Source organism: Doryrhamphus excisus, chromosome 20 (genome assembly GCF_030265055.1).
Source record: "Doryrhamphus excisus isolate RoL2022-K1 chromosome 20, RoL_Dexc_1.0, whole genome shotgun sequence".
NCBI lineage: Eukaryota > Metazoa > Chordata > Actinopteri > Syngnathiformes > Syngnathidae > Doryrhamphus > Doryrhamphus excisus.
This window is the reverse complement of record NC_080485.1, coordinates 8,839,779-8,855,449: the sequence shown is the minus strand read 5'-3', so window position 1 is coordinate 8,855,449 and position 15,671 is coordinate 8,839,779. Positions and strand designations below refer to the sequence as shown.

Genomic DNA, 15,671 nt, shown 5'->3' with positions numbered 1-15,671 from the left:
TAAAAAGATTAAAAAGTTTTAAAATTTTTACAAGAACCAAATTGCAAATTTAAGAAAAAAAATATTTTAATTTTATTTTATTTTAATTTTATATACATTTTACAAGATGAAAATTGTAATGATTGGAGAATAAAATTCTATTTTGTCAAGAAAAAAAGTTTCTAATTTAGTCATAATATTTAGAGTACAACCGTATAGCGGCTTTCATAACATAACCTAAATAATATATGACAGGATTCCAAAGAAAGTGTTTTGAATTTTGAATTTCACTTTGAAATTCACTCATGAAAATATATTTTTCTTGTACTTTTCCCATAACTAATTATTGCGTCATAATGTTACAGCAGTCAGTTTCCTCCTAATTACAGCGCTCTTTTGTACAAAATCTACTAATTTATTGTTAGAACAAACTTCATTAAGACTCAAGCGCAAACTAATTATTTTTTTCTGAAATAATCTTGCCTTTTAAGGAGATGACTTAAAGCAGCTAAATATACCAAATAGCAGACTTGAAAGGTTTGTTTACTGTTGCTTTGCGCTTATGTACAGTCACTACTGTCATATTTGTTAAATATTCTGTTTTGTGTTATTTAAAGTTGTATGCCATTCCCTAGTTCAAGTGGGTTAATATTGATCATTACTGATATTGATTATTACTGTACACGCCCCTTGCTATACATGTAGCATCTGTATGGCTCGGTGGTGCCTTCAAGCTGAGAGTGTGAGCTACACTGTGCTCCTTCTTCACATTCACAAATGATAGCAAGCTGAGCTCTCAGGGACTAGGACCTCATTTCAAATGTACATGTGATGTGACACACACAAACACACACACACACACAAGACACACACAAGACACACCAGAGACAATTCTGGTACTGACAAGTATAGAGGTGATCGTTGTGGATAAACACTGGCTGAGTCGCTTCAAATCATCCTTTTTTCATCCATTCATCATGACTGTGAATCAATAAAACATCATCACACACTAAGTTGTCGCTGTTGATTCGAGAGCAGTGGTCTCAAACATGTGGCCCGCGGGCAAAATGCGGCCCGCGGGACACTAGTTTGAGGCCTCCCGCCTTGATATGAAAATTTAATTTAATTTGTTTCATTTGTTTTTTGATTTGTTTATTTATTTTTCCATCTTATTTTGTGTCCAAAAATAAAAATTAACATTAAACATTTATTTAATAATTTAATAATAAATAAAAATTAATTTGTTAATTTGTTTCATTTGTTTTTTTGATTTGCTTATTTATTTTTCCATCTTATTTTGTGTCCAAAAATAAAAATTAACATTAAACATTTATTTAATAATTTAATAATAAATAAAAATTAATTTATAATGATTTATAATAATTTAATGTTTTATCAGAGCTTTTCCGAAGAACCAAAGCACTGAAAAAGTGGAGGGTATAGCAGAAGCATTGAAGACTATTATATTATATTATATATATGTATACATTAATATTTAATATAATTAATATTTATTAATATTTTTATTTTTTTCTGTTTTTAATATATATGGATATATATATATATTTTTTTTTATTTACTATATTTATTTACTATACTATATACTATATTTATATACTTTTTTAAAAAGCGGTTCTTGTTGGGTGTTGGTAAAACACGGACTGCGTAATTCCGGTGGTAATTTACAAACCAATCCTTGCAAATCTTGAAAAAGACCAATCAGAAGCATTTCTTTAGACCTCGGTCCGCAGTCCGCATTTTCCCGCATTTTACCCAACCAATCAGCGATGGTTTGACTAGGAAAACATCTATCATGGCGTCCCTGCCAACATGGTCTAATTCTTCAACAACTTCTGAAGGTAAAAACAGCAAAAAGTGATGAACCAGTGCCTCCTAAATGAGTATTTTATTAGCGGCAGCAAATCAAATGATGGCACAGGTGAGTGAATCACGTTGCTGTGACAATTTGAAGTGGTCACAATGAAACACCACCGATTAGATCCAATACCAAGTGCTGATTTTGCACAAGCTACAAAATCTAGCGGTTAAATTTCTCTGTGTATTTTTCTCACCTTTGCTTCACAAATTATTGTTTGACCATTGAGCATTTTTTTTCTGGATTAAAAACACTTTACTAGTACACAAATATGTCTATTCAATAATGTTTCATTGTGGTGCACAACTTATAAATCCAGATTTCCATGCAAAGTCATGATCTATGTAGGAAAACAACCACTAGCAATGATAATCATTTGACATTTTGTGATGCCACAAAAATTAGATGATATCATAATGGTAGTGTTTTCATTTTACATGGGGCAAGTTCGGGCAAGTAGTTCTCACCTTAAGGATTCCCCATGGGCAAGTCATTTTTGTTTTTAATGTAGAGTCCTGCTAAGGTACAAGCTCTCTATAACCCCCCCCCCCCTTTCAAAAGCCTTTCAAGCTGTTAGACTTGCTTTCGACTTAATCCTCTGCAAACATCGCCTTCCCCTTCTGAGTGCCGACAAGCAGCCAAACTATTTCAGTAACACAAACACACAAAGTGTCCTGGAAGTGATGACCAAAATGCAAGCAATATCAAACCAGGTACGAGTGGAGTCTGGGAAGGAAATGTCCTAACAAATGTTTGACTTAGTCTCAATTGACTCGTCCACCCAGAAATAAAACAGAGGTTCTGTGAAGTGGCCGCTCACTTGCTGCTTTGGTAAACAGGATGAAAGTGAAGCACCTGGTTCTCTCCACCTTGAAACAAGCTAAACTTATCTGCAAACACTTGCTATAACCGTCTGGAATACAGTCTTGGACGCATAAGTTTGACACCATAAGTCAAACCGGCTGGAAATTTCTCACACAGCGAAATGTGCCCAACAAATGTAACTTTAGGATTTTTCGGATAACTACTATATTTGGTACATGTCTTTGGGGGAATGACAAGTACATGTCTGTAAAGTTTGATGAAGATTGGTAGAAACACATTAAGTAACCAAACCAAAATGGCTTGACAAGGACGGAGTGTGTCCATAAGTCATTAATCAGACCATTTGTCTGATTATTACAACATTATATACACTTGAGGATGTCATGCATTACATATTTTGAATGAATGAATACAATGAATGAATGTATGGATATTGTATTTTAATAGATCGTTTACTGTTTTTACTCAACTCTATTTTTTAGTTTTATTTTTTCACTGTAAAGCGTCATTGAGTACTTATTATTATTATATTTTCAGGGAAGAACTACATTTGAAACACTTATATGCTAGGACTACGTTAAAAAGCCATAGCATTTCAGTATGTGGAATCAAACTATGGAATGGATTGAGTAAGACCCTCAAACAATGCACAACGATGAGCCAATTCAAGAAACAATACAAGCAGTTGATGTTTGCTAAATACAAGGATGAAGAGTCTTGAACCAGTCATGATGTGCTATACATATCACTATATTGACACTTACTATGGTACCCATTATGTCATTGGATGGTCATATCACCTCGTATTTTGGTACGGGACAAAAAATTAAAAAATTTAAAAAAAAACAAAAAACAAAAAAAATGTATTATGGAAAGCAGGAAGTGAACAAATGTAACCGTTACTGATTGTAAAAGTACCAGATGGAGGGGTAGGATTTAATAAGCTTTGCTTCTTCCTACTCCTTTTGGACATGTGGAACTGTGAACTGATTATGGGATGCATTCAATTGTAATCTGATGCATGTTCAAATGAAATAAAACCATTACCATTACTATTAAAATGTAGGAGTAATGTCTACATCAGCAAACAATAACTGTAGAATCGAATTCTGTCGGTTGTACACTAAATCAAATTGTATCGAAACTGTCCTGTGTATCTAGATTCTAATCTAATAGTCTATCAAGTAGAGATTTTAGAATATTCAGGACGGCATTCTGGCTCACGGTGAGGGTTTAACAGAGGCTCTCTTTTTGCGTCCATTCGGTTCATCCGTGTGAGTCCGTGTCGGACATGACGGTAGTCAGCTCAGAAGTTATGTAAATGGAAAAACATGCTGTTGATTGTTAAACGCTAACTTGTTTTGGCTCACTTCTGCATTCCCAGAAATATGGTGGCCTTTAAAAAGAATGGTAGACCCAGGGAGCGCTACAGATCCACAGATTAAAGGGTGCAAATATACATTTAAAACAGCTGTTTGTGTTTCTTGTTTTAAGATTATGTCTGAGCATACCACTCCTCTGACTCCATCCATCCATCAATTTTCCGTGCCGCTTATCCTCTGTTCTGACTCATTCATTCATTCATTCATTTTCTACCGCTTTTTCCTCACGAGGGCCACGGGGGTGCTGGAGCCTATCCCAGCTGTCTTCGGGCGAGAGGCGGGGTACACCCTGGACTGGTCGCCAGCCAATCACAGGGCACATATAGACAAACAACCATTCACACTCACATTCATACCTATGGACAATTCGCCAATTAATTAACCTAGCATGTTTTTGGAATGTGGGAGGAAACCGGAGTACCCGGAAGAAACCCACGCATGCATGGGGAGAACATGCAAACTCCACACAGAGATGGCCGAGGGTGGAATTGAACCCTGGTCTCCTAGCTGTGAGGTTTGCGCACTAACCACTAGACCGCCGTGCCGCCGTCCTGTTCTGACTCATGCTTTGTTAAATTCATTGGATTGTTAAACTGTCATGATGTCACACTAGCAAAGGCCATAATCACAAGTATGCCTTCAGACATTCCCGCAATTCAGATCAGTAGTCCATCCATCCATTTTTTTGTACCATCCTGGTTGTGGTCACACCCAGCTGACTTCGAGCGATAGGTGGAAAACAAACTGGACTAAAATACAGAGCATCTGTGTATGAGGTTATGTGAACTGAACTCCTAGTACCAAGGAGGAACAATGAGCAACTGGCCTTACTAAACACCCACTTCGAAGAACCTTTCATCCTGTTTGCAGCAAATGTTTTTATCCAGGAGGCCCCCTCAGCTACCCCACCCTGACTTGACCCAATGGGGACCACAGACAGCTCCTCAATAGCGAGACTGTGTGCACGCTCTGAATGACAGACCTGTCCATACAAGCTCCCAGGAAACCTCCACCCGGTCATACAAACAAGTGAACTGCGTTTTTTTTTTTTTTTGCCATCATGTCTTTCGGAGGCAGTGTTCCATGGTTGCTCACGTATTGTGATTAAAGAGATTGCCACCTGGCAACTTCCATCATTTTGGTTCCATCATCACGTTCAGGCTGATGAGGCGCTGATGGGAATGTGTGCCTGGTTTTTGTTGTTTTCTATTTTGCACGGTATGCGAGCCTCTTTCATGGCTCAGAAGCAGGCCAGCTGACAATGAATCAAGCTGGATTCTCCGCAAACCGTTAATATTTACCGACGCGTGCATTTGCATAAAGCTCTTATCCTAAAAACCCCATTAGGAGGCGCATTTAGTCTACATGGCAGACGTTTTGGTAAATTAGCAGAAAGCCTTGTAGGATGTTATACACCTGTTTGTGTGTTGCCTACAAGAAAAAGTGCCTATCTTCCTCCCCTTTTGCGCAAGGTTCAGTGCAAACAGCCTTGTGAAAGCGTACACATGCTCTGCCCCCGTCTCTGTACTGCACCCTGACAATTACTGCTATATATACCAGCCAAAATGAGAGCCATGAACCGGCGTGATTACAGGGTGGAGCTGCTGCAAAGTGGTAGAGAAAGGGGGGACCAAAAAAGTGAGTGGAAGGCGAAATGGAGCGAGAAGACGAAGGGAGATGACCGGGCACAACAAGAGGAAGTGACTGACGTCTGCAGTAAATTGTATCATGTTTCATCAATCACAGTGTGTACAGAAACTAGTCATTTTTTTGCCTAAATAGCTTCTTTTTTGAAACAGTGAAGTGGGCATAATTTGGGTTGAGAGCATGCATGGCTGACTTTTGTGTGTGTGTGTGTGAGTGTGTGTGTATGTCACTGCAGTTAGGGTGTTTTTCAAGAAATCCCACAGAAGAGTTCTTAGATGGCAGAGCTTAATGTGTTACTGAGTGATCAGTTGTGTTGCATTAAGATGTGCTGCCCTCTTGTGGAGCGAGGAGAATTAAAGGCATGATGTATGGCAGGGGTCTCAAACTCAATTTACTTGGGGGCCACTGGAGCTCGGGTCTGGGTGAGACAGGGCCGCATCAGGTTTTCCAAAAAAAAAAACAAAAAAACGCATTTATTAAAAACAAAACATTTTAAAAAACTTCGCTTTGGTTCCAATTTTCTACAAGAAAAGCTCTGATAAAACATTCCACTGTTCTCAAATATCTTACTTTTTATTTTTCTACACAAAATAAGATGAAAAATAAATAAACAAATCAAGAATAAAGAAAATCAATCAATCAGTAATAAATAAATATAATAATAATAATAAAACGGCAAATAATAAAAACTTAAACCACATATAGTTGGTGGGTAGACAAATTACTTTTTTCAGATTAAAATGAACAAAGCATTATTAGAGCCCTGTAGACATGACAAAACACGACTATAGTCACATTTATACTTTTTTTATTTACAACATATTGCGCAACTGCAGGGTCTTGAGACACATGCTAACTCGCAAACTAGAGAGCTAGCGACCTAAACGGTAGCCTTCAAGTTATTTCCTTTAAACTTAAATAGCCAAAAACTTACCACTTCCACACGGATAGGGAGGATAACTATTAACAGTTATTTAACCTTTAACATGAACATTAATCAAACGTAATAATTTTTTCTGGGTACATGATACCATACAGCATCCATATCATACTTGCGCGGGTTGCACTAACATTAAACTTTCATATCAAGGCGGGGGCCTCAAACTAGTGTCCTGCGTGCCACATTTGGCCCGCGGGCCGCGTGTTTGAGACCCCTGATGTATGGCTTTAGTAACTCTTCTGTTAGGTGTAGGTTTGGGCTGAGGTTAGAGTTGAGACCAGGGACCAGATAAAAACCTCTCTTCCTGACCCTGACACTCCCATTACACTTCCCCAGTGTTCATCTCCTAAAAGATGCACACACCAGAAGGATTTATAACACAGGAAGTAATGGCCACCTCCTGTGATGTATTGAAGTGCTGTCTATTACTAAATTGATATGTCAGGACACCATAGGGAAGTAGTGCACTGGGACATGCCTTTCTCTTGATTCACCTACCATTTCTGCCCACGGTGGTAAAAAAAAGACTAGGATCACATTAACCAGTGGAGCAGTTTCTATGGTACGGAAAAACCACGCTCCACTTCACTCCAGCAGCTCGCATAATTGGAAGCATCTTGGCAAGAAGATAGCATATCAATGGGCTTGTACTCCAAGGGCATGTAGATAAGAGGAGGCTGCTTGGCTCCACATGTCCATGATAGGGTCACTAAAGGGACTAAAGTGGACTGGCTCTTACATACAAATAACAACTAAAGCTGATCAGAGGTGTGGAGCCTTAAAATAATAATAATATGTTCATGCATAACAACAAATTAAAGGAACATTCAAGAGGACCATTAACTAACACCTTGTACTGGATATCAATCATTCATTCATTTTCTACCGCTTTTCCTCACGAGGGTCGAGGGGGTGCTGGAGCCTATCCCAGCTGTCTTTGGGCGAGAGGCAGGGTACACCCTGGACTGGTCGCCAGCCAATCACAGGGCACATATAGACAAACAACCATTCACACTCACATTCATACCTATGGACAATTTGGAGTCGCCAATTAACCTAGCATGTTTTTGGAATGTGGGAGGAAACCGGAGTACCCGGAGAAAACCCACGCATGCACGGGGAGAACATGCAAACTCCACACAGAATTGAACCCTGGTCTCTTAGCTGTGAGGTCTGCACGCTAACCACGCGACCGCCGTGCCACCCGTGGATATCAATCATCATCACTATATTTATTTCTCACTTCTGACACTAAAACAGGCTTGTGTATTTCTCCTATTACTTAACATGTGTTCATCCTGCAAAAAGGTCACCGTGCTTCATCAAGGTGACTTTGCGCCGAGGCTCTAGTTGTTGTGGTATGTTTGGCATTGGCTCCAACACCTTATTGAAGAGAAAAAACATGCCAAGGAAGTGTACATGTTTGTGAAGCCTCTTCCCAAAATGGTGTGCATTCACAAAACAGATGGTAAAGTCAGTGCATACACCGTTAGCGATGAAAAAGTTTGTACGGACATGCTTTGCTCAAGGGCAGCTCTGCTGGTAAGGGAAATCGAACCTGAGGACCTTCTGTCACACACCACACTCTTAACTGCCTCAGATTTTGGAATCAAGACTTTTATTCAGCAGCCAATTAGTGACATCAGCGTACTGGTCTCAGTTCAGACAACATCAAAATGTTAACTTTTTATTTGGCTTTTTTTGGGGACACTTATGTAACGAATGCAAGCCGGTATGGCTGCATTGTTAAAAACTCACTCCCCCAGACTTAAAGAGGAACTGCATTCACATTTACGTTCTTTATATGAAAAAGGAACACATATTTCTTTCCCATTTCTGTGCATTACAACACGAGAAAAAGTTAATATGAGCTAGCTTACAATGTTGTCATTGGGATACACATATTTTGACTATAAAGCCCTGAAAAAAGGGATTTGGAATGACGGGTAAAATTCCAAAAAAGTGCAGATCCCCTTTAAGAGCTGAGCTGAACGCCGGATCGACAATCTGGGCTTTTAAGTAAGAAGACTCGAATTTAAAGCAGTCAGTGTCACCATACCACCATCCATTGTTGTCAAAGTTAAGGTCGAATGCTAACAGTTAACTTTTCCATTATTCATTTATTCATCATCACTGTTGCCTGAAACAACTAGTATTCCCAATATAGCTTTCTAGTTTTTGTATATATAGAAGTCACATTCATGGCCTTGTAGCCCCTTAGTTAACTCAACTAATCTTCATAATTGCAGTTATTACAGTAGCCTTGGTGATTAGTGTAACGAAGCGACTTCTTGCCATTAATGGATGCTTAAACAAACAGAGGTCAAATAAAGTTTGGTAAGAAAATAACTCATGACCACAGAAGAGGAGGGGTTGAGAGTTCTGTAATTAATACGGAGGACAGTAAGAGATGGGGCCCGACTCTTCCTTAACTCTGCATTCCTACATCCTTCCTCCTCTGTGTGCCACATTATTTATACGGGCTGTCACACCATTGTTGTGATTATGGATGTCATGCGGCCGTAGAGCGCTGCTCGATCAATGGGCCTGAAATTAAAGCAAAAAATGAATTTCCGCAGTGTCGGCCACATGCGCTCCTGCATGAGCTGAAATTACCTTTGCTGAGAGAACGGCTGATTACCCGAGGAGGGAACAACAGGAATACAAGAGCAAGGATGGAGGCTGCAGTGGTTGAGTAGCAGACTGTGAGATGACATTTAAACAAGCCTCTTTTAACACAAAGCATTTTGCAACTTTGAGAAATATTTGACTGGGAACGATGTAACACCACTAAACCTATGTTACTATGTTACTACTAAGACTATAGCCAAGTTTACATGGACCCAAATATTCCAATTCCATTCGGGTTATTTGCTCAAACGGAAAGAATGTAACCTTTGTATACGCCTCATTCCGAAAGAAAAGTGCCAATCCGAATGAATATATAATCGGATTCACAGGGGTGGAATATTCCTTTCCCCAATCCGATTGAGGTATCTTGTACCCGCTCAATCGGAAAGTTGTCAGACTGCGTTCTTATTCGTGGTGTTTTTCGTCTTCAGTTGTTTATTGGCGGTTGGCAAGCAGCTTTCGTGTGCATTACCGCCATCTGTGGAACAGAATCTAAACCCTTCTATACTTTAATCACAAGTCCAGTTTTATTAAAAAAGAAAATACATATCTATATAAAACATGTGCCGAGCTTAATTATAAAATATTAGCAAGATTGAACTTTATCTTTTCCTGTTCCCAGGTGCGTTCTTTCAGCGAATGCTGAGATATGACGTAACACGCAACTCGTTCTTCGATTTAAAAAAAATGGAGGCGAGCAATCGGCACTGGACTGCTGCGGAAAGTTTGTTTTTGATTCAAACTAAATTTCAAGACTGGACGAACGAAAAACTGGCAATACGGAGTTATTCCAACAAGTGAAAGAAAAACTCGAGGAAGTCGGTATCACGTGATGTTGGTGTTTACGCTTTACTGCGCATGCCCCATTGACTATTCTGGTTGATTATAGCGGCGCATGTAGACACGCGATTGGAATATTCCTTTCCATGTATACCATTGCTTTCGGAAAGAGAAAAACTCCTCATGTAAACGTGGCTAATGATCAATGCAGAATCAGCAAGTGTAATGTAAAGTTCAGGTGACACTAACTGAAAGGTCTGCAAACAACATAAACCACATAGAACTGTTGGTATAGAAAAGGTAGGATCTCTTCAAATAGAAGGTTTTTATGATGTAAACACTTTCCTTATCCTCAGCACCTTTAGCTTCTACAAACACGTCCTTTCACAGGGGATGGACACATGCTTTATTTCCTCCATTGTTTCCCTCGTCTCTCATTTTTTAATCGATTTGCGATTAGTGCCGAGAGAGGGTGATGGGGCTGCGGTGACTTGACAGGCTTCTTCATCTCCCAAAAGCAGAAGTTTGCTTTACATCAGCCGGGAGGCGGTGACTGTCACTAAAGAGACCTGAGTCCTAATGTGTTGGATTTATATCCTGGTCTCCTCCTCTCAGAGATGACTCGCAATTATTAGAAAAATAAGCTGATGACCTGACCTCAGGTGAAGTTTTCACACTAAGTTGAGATAGTAATGCTGTATATTAAACATGGGGGATGATTGCTTTTAGGATTATTAGGAAACAAACACAGTAGAGACTCTAAGGTCGATTGCAGTCTTTTTCTGGTAAGCTGGTCAGATTTCGAAAAATAAATTTCCAATAACAAATCAGTACCAGAGTCAAAGTGTCTCTATTACAACTGATTCAGTAAAAAAATGGTTTGACATGTCTTTTTCAGACTTCTTTCACGTTTTGTTTTGCTCACAATTTTCGTCGTTTACCCTTCTGTGGTGCATCCCCCCCAAAAACATATCACTTGTCGAGTCAATTATAATTTGGGTTGTCCGATAATTGGCTGCACGGCGGACGAGTGGTTAGTGCATAGGCCTCACAGCTAGGAGACCCGAGTTTGATTCCACCCTTGGCCATCTCTGTGTGGAGTTTGCATGTTCTGTGTGTTTTCTCTTTGGTACTCTAGTACTTTTACAATCAGTAACTGTTACATTTGTTCACTTCCTGCTTTCCCAATATAGTTAAGAGTATAGCGCAGACCTCACAGCTAGGAGATCAGGGTTAAATTCCACCCTCAGCCAACTCTGTGTGGAGTTTGCATGTTCTCTCCATGCATGCGCGGGTTTTCTCCGGGTACTCCGGTTTCCTCCCACATTCCAAAAACATGCTAGGTTAATTGGCGACTCCAAACTGTCCATAGGTATGAATGTGAGTGTGAATGGTTGTTTGTCTATATGTGCCCTGTGATTGGCTGTACCCCGCCTCTCGCCCGAAGACAGCTAGGACCCCCTGCAACCCTCGTGAGGATAAGCGGTAGAAAATTAATCAATGAATGTCCGATAATTATCGTTACCGATATTTATCGGCTTGATATCAGCATAAAAATGCAATATCGGTTAATATCAGTATGTGACTTTTTTCCCGATATTAACAAAATGCTGTATACAACACATATGTATGTGTCCATTCCACCACAGGAGATATGTCATGTTGCATATATCAGTATTGGTAATTGAGAGTTGGTATTTGGCCCGCATTCTAAGTCGGGTTTGAGTTTTAGCCCCGTGTGCGATTGAGTGTGACACCTCCTGCTCTAACTAGTTTGCCAACCGAGAGTCAGACCCCAAAAGGGCTTTTTTGACTCATGTTCCATGTCATAAATGCATGTATTCTGTTTTTGTCGTCATTACTTCATTTCCAAATATGTCAATTAATTGCAATACAGTACGAATGGCAGAAAATGAGTGAAAGAATGATGCATTTTATTAAGTTTGGATTGCACCTTGAGCCAAAAAAGTTTGGGAACCCCCGCTCTAAAATGACATGTCAAGGCACATTCCCATCCATCCATTCATCCATCCTTCAAAGGATGTGGTGCAAGGCAACAACATAGTTGGCTTTTCAAATCAATTTGACAAATCCTCTGAGAATTATGATCAAAATAGTCTTAAAGCAAATAAAGGCCTGACACACCGCATTATAGCAGCGTTCTGTCACTTGTGGCAAGGTGTCAATAAAGGTTAACATTATAAACAGGACAGTGGTACCTGCAGGCAAAGCGAGCTTCAGTTGTGATCCAGTGATGAAAAGAGAATTTGACGCCACGCACATCCTGATTTCATAGTCTGCAAAAATAAAAACAATTGATTCTTGCATTGCTTTTCTTCATCAATCAAACAAGTACACATTTCGGTATTTCCTGTTCTTTGATTCTCCCCCCCACCCAAAAGCATTTTCGTCTCTTGACATCTCCCCTTCAGAGTATCACAGCGACTGCTTGCATTGTATAGATATTTATTTGCTTTACTTCCTGAGATCAGCTATAAAGAACAAACACCATTAAGCCAGCCAATCAATAAGGAAACATCAGCGCTCTGAGCTCCCCCTCTCCAACGCAAAAATAGATTTACAACATTGGCACGGGCGACATAAATCACATATTCATATATTAAATTAAAAAAATGTGATTGATAGTAACGCAAGGAGTGTGTTAAAAAATGTCTGGGACTGTGAAAACAATGTTTTATTAGTGCAATTTTTCAAAGTCAGGCAGATGAGTTGTTGCTTTGGAAAGAAGACTGGCAATACAGCAGGAAGGCTAACAGAGACTCAGTGTGACTCAGATTTTGCCGAAGTGACACCTTATGGGATATACCTGGATCGTGTCATGCATTATAGCACTCAGTAGTGATGGGAGCCTTCGAGAAGAGACATATTGCTGCATCACATGGACTAGTGTGGGGAAAAAAGGTGTGCAAGAACAGAGAGAAAAGGAGGGCTTGGGGTTGGGGGGCTGCCAAGGACATTTAAGAAAACTGTCAGGGGACGACTGATCTATTGAGGACCCTGTTGGCTGAATCTATATTTAAGCATGTGTGTGTGTGTGTGTGTGTGTGTGCTGTGGAATCAAGCGAACTCACACTAAAGGAAGGCTGCAAAACATGCGCTCGCACCCCCCTGGAGGCTCAAGTACAGTCCGCCCTCACTGCACAGGTTCAAAGATGCGAATTGGAGCTCATCCACATGGAAAATCAAATGTTTTTTTTTTATTTTTTTTACATAGAGTGTGAGATGCAACTGAGAATTCAAAAAACAACAAAACAGCAATGACGATGTAAACAACTACTTTATAAAAAAAAAAAAAGCTCATCTGCATAAAACTGCATAACTTCCGTAAAGATTGTTCATGAGTTATATTTGGAGTCAAATACACTCAAGTGGAGATGGAAATTATACACGATGCAGCTCACATCACTCCAGGCGCTTTGAATTCAGCATTGGAATTCCATCAGCAGACACAAAGTCTGCTGAAGTAGAGGGTAGGTCAAATCAGGTGGAGAAACATGCGAGAGAGCGGCATTAAACATTTCGCCTTCCGGAGCAGAGAGATAGTAATGCGTTAACGGGACATCATTCTATAGAATGTATGCCTCAAATATGGATTTTACACAGCAACTTGGTAAGAAGAGTCCAGTCTTTGTCTAAGGTCACTGGTTATGGTTCCAGGAGACCAGGATAAGAAGGGTTCTAGACTCAGTCCCTTTTTTGGCTGTAAATATCTTGAATGCCAAAGGGTTTGGTTCAGGTAGGGTGACCATATTTTGATCACTAAGAACCAGGACACTGGCCCGGCATTGTACATACTGAATTGATACTTCATGTTTACTCAAGGATGCCTTATAAATTCAATACAATAGTCATCCCTCGCTATATTGTGGTTTCAAACATTGCTGCCTCCCTCTATTAGAACATATGGAACACATTTAAACCCTCATCAGAGCCGGAATGCTGTCAGAATGAAAATTCCTGTTTTATTCCTGAATATCAAAGTGCATTCCAAATATTCTGTCCCATTTGAACGCACTTAAATAGCCCGCTCGGATGTTTTGCTCATGCTAAAAACTCTCCAGGTGGATTAAACGTGGAAAAATATCAAACGACATTCATTTTAACTGGACTCTGACTCCATTCTAAATATTCTTACAGTAAAACCATTCCAAGCATTCTGATTGCATTCAAGGGAGAACCGAAATGGAATGCTACTTCCAATCCTGCCAGATTGTCTCCAAATGTGCTGTGCCGCACTTCGCCTCAATGCACTGCTAAGAACGTAGAGCAAAACTCATAATAAATCAAGAATACAGTATGAGTATATACAGCTATCGGGTTAATATGCATAATCCTGGTCTTACTTCATAGTCAAGACCTTAGGAAGATACATCCAGTGTTTAGGCTTATTATAATACATCCATCCATTTTCTGTGCCGCTTATCCTCACTATAGTGAGGCGGGGTACACCCTGGACTGGTCGCCAGCCAATCACAGGACACAATTAGACAAACAACCATTCACACTCACATTCATACCTAGTATGGACAATTTGGAGTCGCCAATTAACCTAGCATGTTTTGGAATGTGGGAGGAAACCGGAGAACCCGGAGAAAATCCATGCAGAACATGCAAACTCCACACAGAGTTGCCCAACCGCTTATTATAGTTTCTCAACAAAATACTGATTAAAGAAAGTACAGGACAGACTTTTCTAAGATGGAAATGATAATGTTAGCAATAATTCTAGGAATAAATGTGCCACTCAACGTATTCAAAAAAAGGCTGGCTATACGATGCAATGCAGGGACTAAAACAATCATTTGTGCAAGAGTACCTAATGACTGGTGCCTAAAAGGGACCTCCTGCTGCAGGTCGCTGACACTTCTTTGGATGGGTGGGGACTGTAGTGACTTCACAGTTAATGTGCACCGAGGCTAAGCAGCACGCCTGTTAGCCACGAGAGTGAACGCCATGCAGGAGACCCTGCCAGGGGAAGGTGTGGTGGCATGGGGACCATTACTAAAACTTAATGATATGAGAAGTGTTCCCCTATCCACCCCTGCAAAGGGGATTCATCAAGGTGCTGGCGCTATACATTTTTCAACGGCCCTTAGAGGAGAGGGGTGTTGTAAAAAAAAAAAAAATCAAGAGGCCCACCTCTCCCATTATCCCTCTCTTTCCTTGAGCTTCTGTATCCCTCATCTTCACTTAAAGAAGCTCTATTTTAACATAATCATGAGCAGAGGGGGGACACGACCTTGGCAATGAGAATGGGGGGAGGTTGGAGGTGGGGACAGGTGGCAGGATAAGTCAGTCTTGTAGTCTTGTATAACATTGACTGTATACCCCAAAGAATAACATTGTCTTGTCACTGCCTTTAGCAATTTACACCAGGGTATTTGGGTCAATATGGTAAATAAAACTCATGCAGTTTGGTTAACGTTCAGGGGTACAAAGGTGATGATCAGTACCTCGGATTTTGGGCTACTCGTCAGTTTCAATTCATCTTTTGTGTATAAAGAGAACATATTTTTTTTCTCCCATTGAGGACTGTGGTGAAGGCAAGTTATGTCAATGCTTGAGGTGCAGTGCAACTGTTTTTGAACAC

General features: G+C 40.0%; 1 long non-coding RNA gene across 4 annotated transcripts in view; it reads right to left on the bottom strand.

Annotated features, from left to right (window-relative positions):
- Positions 1-15,671, bottom strand: part of LOC131108080 (uncharacterized) — a 59,712-nt gene that overhangs the window by 7,719 nt on the left and 36,322 nt on the right. For 3 of the 4 annotated variants that reach the window (XR_009120396.1, XR_009120399.1, XR_009120397.1), the window contains exons 6-8: positions 12,280-12,357; positions 9,266-9,352; positions 8,599-9,196 (exon numbers count right to left, since the gene is read on the bottom strand). This is a non-coding gene — a long non-coding RNA (uncharacterized LOC131108080). Of the gene's footprint in view, positions 1-8,598; positions 9,197-9,265; positions 9,353-12,279; positions 12,358-15,671 lie in introns of those variants that run through there. The other variant, XR_009120398.1, reaches the window with a different exon arrangement.